Genomic DNA, 11,249 nt, shown 5'->3' with positions numbered 1-11,249 from the left:
GGACCTGGCCTAGGGAGGATTTTATACTGGGTTCATTTTAAGGAATTTGAAATAACACAACTCTAAAATTTGGTTTAATTCGGTTTTACAGGGGGGGATTGTATATATGCCTTTGTTTTAAATATGTTGTGCGCCGCCCTGAGTCCCGCCGGGAGAAGGGCGGCATATAAATTAAATTAAATAAATAAATAAATAAATACTTTATAATGCCTTGGTAAGGCCACACTAGGAATACTGCATCCAGTTTTGGTCACCACGATGTAAAAAAGATATTGAGACTCTAGAAAGAGTACAGAGAAGAGCAATAAAGATGATTAAGGAACTGGAGGCTAAAATATATAAAGTTTGATGGAATTGAGTATGTCTAGTTCAGGGGTAGGCAACCTTGGCTCTTTTATGACTCATGGATTTCAACTCCCAGGATTCCTGAGCCAAGGTTGCCTACCCTGGTCTAGTTTAATGAAGAGAAGGATTAGGGATGACATGATAGCAGTGTTCCAATATCTCAGGGGTTGCCATAAAGAAGAGAATCAAGCTATTCTCCAAAGCACCTGAAGGCAGGACAAGAAGCAATGGATGGAAACTAATCAAGGAGAGAACAAAGGAGAAATTTCCTGACAGAATAATTAATCAATGGAACAACCTGCCTCCAGAGGTTGTGAATGCTCCAACATTGGAAGTTTTTAAAAAGAGATTGGACAACCATTTGCCTGAAATGGTATAGGGTTTCCTGCCTGAGCAGGGGATTGGACTAGAAGACCTCCAAGGTCCCTTCCAACTGTCAGGGCCCACTTCAAAACCTCATCCCAAGGAAGTAGAACTCATGTAAGCAGTTTCTTCCCAAAGGATCTTTTATTAGGAGAAGTTGATAGTAGGCATACTAGACAGGATCTGAGGGTTTCCCACTCAGATTGATAGGTTAAAGTGTCCCATGCAAAACCCCACTCCATAGTTCATACGGTCAGTTGAAACAGCCCAATCCCCAGGTGTTAGGTTCCTCATGGGAAAAGGGAGATAACATCAGGCCATTTCCAGTTGTAGCTGCAATGTTTTGGCAGCTCTTTGCACGTTCTCCTTAGAGCGCACAGATAAACCAGTTGCCGGAGGTTGCATTCCATTCTTTCCCTCCCTTTGCTAGCTGACATTAAGGGCTGGGAAAGTTCACAGAAGAATAATGCAGGAAAGCAAAGTGCTATATTGTAGCGATAGAGTAAATCAAGGGAATAACCCTCAGGCACTCCCCCCTCCCCCCTAGGAGTATGGCAGAACCCAGGAAGAGGAGAGAGTGAGATTTGGGTCAGGATGAAAAGTAAGAAAGAAAGGATTGGATTAGGGGGGAGGATAAGGGAGCCTATATATATGAGTTCTATTGTTGTTGTTGTTGTTGTTGTTGTTGTTGTTATTCCAAAATCTTGCATCAAATTAAATTGTTACATCAACAATTGTCTATATTAACAGTTCAAGAAATAGAAACAAAATTGAATTATGTAAAGCAAAGACATTTTGAGTCTGCAAATAAACCAGGAAGATGGTTGGTATATAAACTAAGAAAGGAAAGGAAAAAGAGAATGATTGAAAAAAACTATGAAGATAATAATGTAATAACAGATAATGACTCTATCAAAAAGTTTCCATGATTTTTATTCTAATCTTTATAAAAAGAAGGAGCTATATGTGTTTAAAATAGATGAATATTTGTTAAGACCATGGTTACCTATACTCTCACAAACTCAGAGGCAATTTATGAATGATTCAATAACTACTGTTGTGTCCCGGGCCTGATGAGGCAGCTCAGCAGGCCCAGAAATGTTGCAAACAGTCCTGGGCAACCCAAAAGCTGCCCGGGACCAGACTGGTTGGCGCCAGTCTTGTGTGCAGGCACAAGGCACGAACAAGGAGAATTATGATAGGCTGTTTGGGAAACTATAAAAGCCTGCGAGCCTGTTGGTTATCGAGTGGTAACTTGGAATGAATAAAGCAGAACTTGGTTTCAACCTGTCTGTATGTCGCTTCAATGCCGCGAACCCCAATACTTAATAGTGGCGACGAAGGTGGGATCACTGCAAAGAAGAAGACAGCGCAAGGAACCTAGCTTCTAAAAAAAAAGAGAGAGAGAGCTGGAAGACGGGAAGTCAGCACCCAGATCTGCACTCACCTGCCAGTACGCAAATGCTGGAGGTGGGCTTGGCAAATGGGCCTCTTCCCAGCCTAAATTGCAGCGAGGCTAACAGAAGCCAGAGATGTCAAAAATTGGCCGGCTGTCCGAATTTGACGTGATGCACCCGGAGCATTGGAACTCTTATCTGGCTCGGGTGGAAAACTACCTACGAGTTAACCAGGTTTGAGAAGACAGTTTGAAGGCAGCAACCCTGCTGTGCATCTGTGGGCAGGATACCTTTGATGTGGCTGAAAATCTAGTCGCTCCTGCAACACTTGAGTCTATAACATACACAGACTTGAAGAATATGCTGAAGGATCATTTTCATCCGAAGCTATTTGTAATTGCATGGAGGCACGCTTCTGAGCAGAGGGACCAGAAGCCTGGTGTGTCTGCTGCTGAATTCATTGCTGCCTTGAGACAAGCAGCCAGGCCTTGTGAATTCAAGGACCTGGAAGAACACTTACGAGAACGTTTTGTCTATGACCTTAGAAGCAGAGAGCTGCAACAAATTTTTTTGCTAAAGCTGAAGTCACCTTCCAAGATGTCTTGCACGAAGTTGCAGCTGAAGAGGCAGCAGGAGACGCTGTGAAGGCCTTGGGACTTGCCAAAAGCACTACAGCAGTCGCGTCCATCCATCAAGAGGACGCTCAAGAAGATTCAGAAGTGGATCCTGAAGTCCTCTTCAGGACAGACTTCACCAGCCAGCAGAAAGAAGACTGAAAGGGCATCCAGTCAAGGCCCCAGCATCTCCTCAGTGTCTCGGGTGCGGAGGACATCAACAAGTGTAATGCTTCTAACATTTGTTTAATTACGATGTCATTAATCTAGGTTTGGGAAATGTATAGTCAACAGATCCTGTTTTAGAACATATTTATGCTTGAAATTTAAAAGGGCTTGCAAACATTTAAGCACTATAGTATTGTTATTATAAACTCTTTTCAACATATAAATATTAATCAATATTTAGATTAATATAAATTAAACAAATTCAGGCATATCTTAAGAAAACTGAAGATAGATTTGGTCATCTTTTATCTGGGGTCAATGGAGAAGATTGGGAGAATCAGTATGTAATTAGGCTGTCTGCTACTTTGGAAATTGGAGAATCACATGATGTACAATAAACCAAAATTATATTGCATATCTTAAGAAAACTGAAGATAGATTTGGTCATCTTTTATCTGGTGAGTCAATGGAGAAGATTGGGAGAATCAGTATGTAATTAGCCTGTCTGCTACTTTGGAAATAGGAGAATCACATGATGTACAATAAACCAAAATTATATTTCTGCAATGGAAACCAGACCTGGGAGAGAAATAAGACATTCTCACATATACAATGTGAAGACGAGCAAAGTAGAATCATTTCTTTATTCTGGAAAAATATATTGGGTTGTATATTTTAGACGTCTTTCACCTGTAGGTAAAAAGGTTGGGGAAAGGTAAAGTAAAGCATAACTTTTTTTGTTAATGATTATTTCAAGAATAAATGTTCTTTCTAAATGATAGAAAAAAGTTTGTTCTTTGTGTGTGAACATATGTTTTTCTTCATTTCTCTGGGATTTATACTAGTAATTACTTTGTTTCTTAATTATAATAGCACTAGAAGTTTTCTTTTTGTTTACTTCATGCCGAACTCCAATATCCAAGGACACGTTCAACAGCACTACTTGAAAAGACTAATTTAGCTTCCACTTATATGCCTCAATGCTATACTACAGTAAGAATATATTTATCCAGAATGCTGTTGTTAAAGAATGCTGTTAAAGAATTTCGATCACTAGAGCATTATTTTCTAAATGTGTACTTAATGTTCTAGTACTGAGAGCTACCAAATAATTCTATAACTGAAATTCTGTTTTCCAACCCTTCTGATTCCAGTATCAAACAAAGATTAGACAAAGTGTTTGAGCCATTGATCCCTTAATTATTTCATATTTTCATTTCATTTCATTTCATTTTCATTTTATTCAATTTGTATTTGATCTTGATCTCAAATAGGAAAAGTAAATAGTTATTAGTAAGAGTGAAAGAGATCAAAGAGATAAAGCAGAACTCCACCATCAGCAATAAAACCCCTGGGTTGGATGACTTCAGATTACATTTCATCAGACATACATATTTTGCAGAAAAAGATATTGCTAGGAGGAAGGTTATTGAAATCACCATCCACAATGGAAGGGAAAAACAAAAATTATTTTTATTATTATATAAAAAACACAAAATTGCTACATTTTAAATAATAGCAAAGGGCATTCTCAGTTACACTCATTCCTTTTTTCTATTCATTAATTGTTCCCTTTTGTTAAGGTTAGGCGTGAACACAATAATATAACATTTGGGGGAAAAGATGCAGCCCAGCAAACCAGCACTAGAGGTTAAGATGGAGAAGATCTCCACAGCCACCATGTACTTTCCTTTAGTGCTCAGATAAGTTGGAACAAAAGATATCCAAACACTGCAGAAGAGCAACATGCTGAAAGTAATGAACTTGGCCTCATTGAAAGTATCAGGTAACTTCCTAGCCAAGAAAGCAACAATGAAACTAATAAAGGCCAAGAAGCCCATATAAATTAGGACACAATAGAACATAATCTCAGACCCCTGATTACACTGCAGAATGCTTTTTTCAACCATCGAATGCATGTCTAAATCTGGGAATGGGGGAGATATTGCCAGCCACAACATACAAATGACTGTTTCAATAAGAGAGCAGGAAATGACCATGGAGTTGGCAAGTCTCTTTCCCACAAACATGCTCATTCTGGAAACTGGCTTGGTGGCCAGGAAAGCCAGAACCACTGTGACAGTTTTTGCCAACACTGAAGAAACAGCCATGGAGAAGGAGATGCCAAAAGCAGCTTGTTGGAGAAGACATATCACTTTCTTGGGCCGACCAATGAATAAGAACGTGGAAAGGAAGCAGAGCAGGAGGGAGAAGAGGAGAATATAAGTGAGGTCTCGGTTATTGGCTACAATAATGGGAGTGTTGTGGTTTTTCATAACGATTACAAGCACCATCACTGATACCAAGGAAAAGAAAAAAAGCAAAGAAGGCTAAACTGATCCCCAAAGGTTCTCCATAAGACAAAAATATGATAATTTTAGGATTGCAACTATCTTGATTTCTGTTTGGATAACTTCCATATTTACAAGCATAGCATTCATTACTATCTGAAAAAAATGAAGAGGCAGACAATGAGGTTTTCATCTTAGGAACCTTTCCATAACACACATTGGATAGTTCAGCAATATACTGCTAGATACTGTATGTGGCAGGAAGGAGCATCTATAATGTATAGTGTATATTCCTTATGTGTTTACATATATTTTAAATAATATACACTTATACACTTGTCTGTGCACATTTGTATATATAAAACAGTTACATAGATATATTCATATGAATAGTAGTAACAATATTGTAGCCCCTCTAAAGGAACAGTATCTCATTGTGATGAAGGCCCTGCATGTTCTAGTGATGCTAAGGGTTAAACTGAACAGATGCTACTCAAGGGTGGGATTCAGATATGTAAACAACTGGTTCTCTGTGTGGATGCTGCTTCCAAAAGTCCATTCTGGCCCTGGGCAACAAAAAATTAGCTACCGGTTCTGCCGAACTGGTGCGAACCACTGATGCTACCTTATTAAAGACATTTAATTGAAGAGTCAGCCTAAAACTATTCTCAAACACCCATTTACTGTAGCAACAATATGTGATTCAAATTCCATTCCAGATTGAATGTCGCTCACATTAACAAGAGTCACATTTGATACTAAATCATCTGGGAATTCACCGAAAAATGTGCTACAGGGCTCAGTTTCTTCTGTAAGGCAACCAGGGCATAGAGCTGACATGGATCATGGAAGTTACTGGAAGGCAATCGAAAGAATAAATTTGGTCAAAGGAACAAAAATATTTCATTATGGAATCCTTTCCATCAATTAAAACCATTGAAATGAGGGTTTCAAAATTAAATGTACCAGCTTTGGAAAGAAATACATCCAGATTTAGAGATTAATGAGCAGAGACTGATAGTCCAAGGTGCACAATTTTGAAATACAGGTTTTATTGCTGAATTGAGGCAATTGAAAAACAAAATTCAGGTTTATTTAGAATTGTCCTCTAGATTAGATTGTCACCATTTTCCTTGCTGAATCCAAGCAGCACATTTCTTACCTTCCTTTTCTGAAATCTTCCCCTCTGGGCAAGGGATGCAGTCATAGCAGCAAAAGGGTTCCCCTTCCTTCACCTTTTTGCTGGAACCAGGATGGCAACTGTCACTGCATACTGAAAGAGGCTGAGACTAATATATAAATAAGGAAAAAAACAATGGCAATCTTGATTGTTTGAGATATCTTTTCAGATATCTTTGTTATTAATGGGCTCAATTACATGCACTTTAATAATGGGCTCAACTAGTATTTATATTTATTGCACGAATTAATATTTTACATAGGATTTTAGAAAGCTTTTTTTCATTTAGGAAATGCAGTGGTCAATTCATTGCTCAACACTGGGTGAGAGTAGGTGTTAAAATCCCACTAGCTAAAGCCTTTACCGGACTTTACCATCTGTATAATTGTTCCTTGTCCTGATTAACGATCTGTTACATAATAATAATAATAATAATAATAATAATAATAATAATAATAATAATAATAATAATAATAATAATAATAATAATAATAATAATAATAATAAAGTTGGAAGGAACCTTGGAGATCATTGAGTCCAACCCCCTGCTCAGGCAGGAGACCCTATACCATTTCGGACAAATGGCTGTCCAGTCTCTTCTTAAAAATTAATATTCTGGAAACTACATTTTTATTCTGATAGACAGTAAATAGAATAAAAATAAAATTTTGCAATACCGTTTTAAAATTATATGTTCATAAATACAAGAAGTGAGGAAGAAACTTCAGGACCTTATCTTACTATAATTACTATTTGTTCACAACAATATGAATTCACAGCTACCAATTCTTAAGGTGGTGTTGGCCTTAATATGCATGCTTGATGTTGTCAACTTGAAGGATGTTTAGGTATTTGTAGTAATCGTCTTCATCCAGATTCTTGATGTTATTTCCAAAGGGCATCTTCATTCCTTTAGTTTTTAATATTTACCTGTTGAGGATGAGGGTGGCACACTTTCCAGTCCAAACCATACTGCAATAATTTGTCTGAATATGGACAGAGTTCAGCAGTGATTCCATTTCACATAGTGTTTTTATTAAAGCTTCAGATGACTGATGTAAAGGAGATGGGATAGCCTAGCAGATATTTTCCATGTTTGATAACTATGACTTGACTAATTCAATATCGTTGATGGAGAGATCAGTGGAATGACAAATAGTAGTGGTGATTGTTAATATCTTTGAAAGCTTCTTCTCTTAATATTAACCTTTCTCAGTCTATCATCTTTGATCTTTTATTATGAATAGAATAGAATAGAATAGAATAGAATAGAATAAAATAGAATAGAATAGAATAGAACAGAATAGAATAGAATTCTTTATTGGCTAACTGTGATTCGACACATAAGGAATGTGTCTCCAGTGCATAAGCTCTCAGTGTGCATACAAGCAACACATTATAAATCATGATCACAATAATAAAATACAATAATCTTAAAAAATTGCCACATAGTCAGCTAAATATTGAAACATTATTATTATTATTATTATTATTATTATTATTATTATTATTATTATTATTATTATTATTATTATTGTTGTTGTTGTTATTGTTGTTGTTGTTTGTTGCACAGTCAGTGAGATGTTCAGACTAGATTTGGCATTTTTGTTTGCCTACTGAGTTCTTCCCATGGACCTAGGAAAGGAAGATATGGTTATTTGATAGTGTTACAGATATTGTCACATCATGTAAACTGTTCCAAGTAAAATTTTATTTTTTTGCAATTGACTAATATAATTTTGTCAATGACAATGATGTTCAATAGGTACCCCAGTTGTTTTGGGATTGCATCAAAGTGCCTACCTTTGCTTTCTTTTGCCACAGTCATTCTATTTCTATTTGCAGATCTTTGTTTTTTGTTATCTTTTCCAGTGCCTTCTCTTCTACTCTGTTTTGCCATGCCCACTATCCAGGGTATTTTGACTTTCTTATTGATAGCTGTTAAGTCTGGCATTTTATGCAAGCAATAAAGAGAGACTTATCAGTTGGAAGGGAAGCTCTGTTATGGAAACCTACCTGGCAGAAGAAGAAGCCCAGAATAAGACTGAAAAGAAGTGAAATTTAAAAGTTTATGTAATGAATTAAAGGCAATTTAGAATTATGGACTGATTTAAGGACTAAGATTATGAGCAAGATGTAAGAGAAATGGGCTATTAATGGAAGATATATATTAAATTGACTAAGAATGTATTTTTTTGAACTGATGGGTTTATCGATATGAAAATTATTATTTTTAATAAGATGATTTGTTTGTTTGATGTCCAATGGATTGAAATGATTTAAGGTTTGATATTATCTTTTCAGCTTAAAAAGTAAGAGAAAAAGGGGTGATTAATGGAATATATATATATTAAATTGATTAAGAATGTGTTTTTTTGTTTTTTTAGAATGATAGGTTTATTTGTAAGAAAATTATTATGTAATGTTGAGTTAATCTAATAAGATGATCTGTTTGTTTGATAACATGGATGTGATTAGTTATGAAAATTAACTGGATGAAATTTGAATTCTGTCAAATGGATTGAAATGATTTAAGGTTGGACTTTATTTTGTTAGTTTAAAGAGATTGATTGATTGATGGATTAGATACGTATAGGATAGATTAATATTTTATTTTAAATAAGGGATATTAGTGGAAGAAGAAATAAATAAGATTTATGATAAAATTAAGGAATTAGAATATATTTGGAAGGGATACCTGAACTGATAATGTTTGTACTTAAAGTTATTTTGATTATGGTAGTGTAAATTTATAAAGCTTTAAAAACAGGTTTAGGTTGAATAAATTTAAGCTAGAATTGGATTATTTTAAATAAAATACTTTACTTAAGGGAAAAAGAGAGGGAATATTTGATGTATTGATTGAATTATGTATATATGTTTTGTCTGCGGATGTTTGACCACCCTAACACCACGGTGTGTCTTAAATACTTTGTTGTTGTTGTTTTAAAAAAAACAATTAAACTTGTCTTAAAAAAAAGATTGGGGGGGGGATTGTATCTTTCCACCATAAGCAAAAGTTACCAATCCTCAGAGATATACAGAAAAGCTAACCTGTTTCAGTCTTGTGCCTCACTTCTCTGAGAACTTAAAAAGGGAGCTGAATCTGTATTTCATTCATAAGGCCAACAGTCAGAAAGAGAGACAAAGAGAGAGAGAGAGACAGAGAGAGAGATGATATATAGATATGTTGTTGCAATATATTTATCATTATAAATATATACTGATCAGTGGTAATATATGGGGGATAATATATGTACAGTACCGTTTTGTGGTTTTTGTTCTCTTTAATGCACAATGTTCTATTTATTTTTTTGTTTTGTTTTTATATAATTTTTGGGAGTCTGTATTTTAATTTTTTGAATAAAATAAAGAAGTTACTAAAAATCAAATAGTGTTGACATCAAGACTGAGACCCATTCTCCAAGATAGGTCTGATTGATAACCTTATTGCCAGTACAGAGTCAGGGGCTTTTGCTGTCTTTGTAATGAAATGTAATTTTTTTATGCCCATGGATGCACCTCTTCAATCTCCCCTATAAAGCTTGGCCAATCCTATTCCCAGCCAAAGTTTCAGAAAAGGAATCTTGCCCAATCTTGATGAAGGAAATACTATCCGCTGCAAGGAAGCATAATTTGTGAAATAATATATAGCCTGCATTCAGCCAAGTCCCCCAACATGTCACCAAAGGCTGGGGAGGAAGAGCCAAAGTAGGAGCAATTTCTTTGAATTTTTGTACTCAAAGTGGAGTTTTAATGAACATTTTTCCCCATTTGAAATTATCTTATCTACATCAGGATAGTTGCCTTGAATCTCTTCGGCCACTTGATGTTCAGCCACTCTGTGTAAACCATGTGCAAGGAATGCAATATGAATCCTTTTTGGATAAATGAGTTTTAAGCCCGTTGGCTGCTCTAGGCATGTATGGAGAGGCATCTGTTATAAAAAGAAGGATATTGCCCCTTTTTATAGCATCCGGCCAGAGTAGTTTCATAGAATCATCAAAGAGCATAGCAATAGCGTAAAACTCTACTTATGACCACAATTGAGCCCAAAATTTCTGTTGCTAAGCAAGACATCTGTTAAGTGAATTTTGCCCAATTTTATGACCTTTCTTACTACTGTTGTTAAATGAATCACTGCAGTTGCTAAGTTAGCAGCAAGTTTGGTAAATGAATCTGGCTTCCTCATTGACTGTTTCATCAGAATTTCACAAAAGGTGGTCACATGACCTTGGGACATGAAACCGTCATAAATATGAGTCAATTGCCAAACATCTGAATTTTGATCATGTGACCATGGGAATGCTACAACGATTGTAAGTGTGAAAAAGTCATAAGTCCCTTTTGTCAATGCCATTGTAATTTTGAATGGTCACTAAATGATCTGTTGAAAATGAGGGGCTATCTGTAATTATTTACTTTTTGTAGAGTTTCACATGTTAGAAGAAATATTTCATCAGGCTTGTCACATTTCAGAATGCCAGTAACATTGGCTACATGTCTTCCATTTCAGTTTCAGTTTCAGTTTCAGTTTATTGTATTTATATCCCGCCCTTCTCCTGGTGGACTCAGGGCGGCTTACAGCCAGTTAAAAAACAGAGCAATTGATACAAATATACAAAATTTAAAATAAATTAAAAGATATATTTAAATAGGCCTTTTCTTATTTTAAAAATTGATTAAAATCCGATTTAAAATATCCCTAGGCCAGTCCTGCCAGCTGAAACAGCCATGTCTTGAGGGCGCGGCGGAAGGAGGGGAGATCCGGAATCACCCGGATCTCTGGGGGCAGCTCGTTCCAGAGGGTGGGAGCTCCAACAGAGAAGGCTCTCCCCCTGGGGGTCGCCAACCGGCACTGTCTGGTTGACGGCACCCTGAGGAGACCCTC

General features: G+C 36.3%; 1 pseudogene; it reads right to left on the bottom strand.

Moving 5' to 3' along the window:
- Positions 1–4,428: 4,428 nt before the first annotated feature.
- On the bottom strand, positions 4,429–7,260 carry LOC114922445 (annotated as a pseudogene).
- Between the last annotated feature and the right edge of the window lie 3,989 nt (positions 7,261–11,249).

This window comes from Protobothrops mucrosquamatus, unplaced genomic scaffold (genome assembly GCF_001527695.2).
Source record: "Protobothrops mucrosquamatus isolate PMUCROS unplaced genomic scaffold, P.Mucros_1.0 scaffold239, whole genome shotgun sequence".
Classification (NCBI taxonomy): Eukaryota; Metazoa; Chordata; class Lepidosauria; order Squamata; family Viperidae; genus Protobothrops; species Protobothrops mucrosquamatus.
Note: the sequence above shows the minus strand (reverse complement) of the source record. Positions and strands in the feature narration are given on the sequence as shown.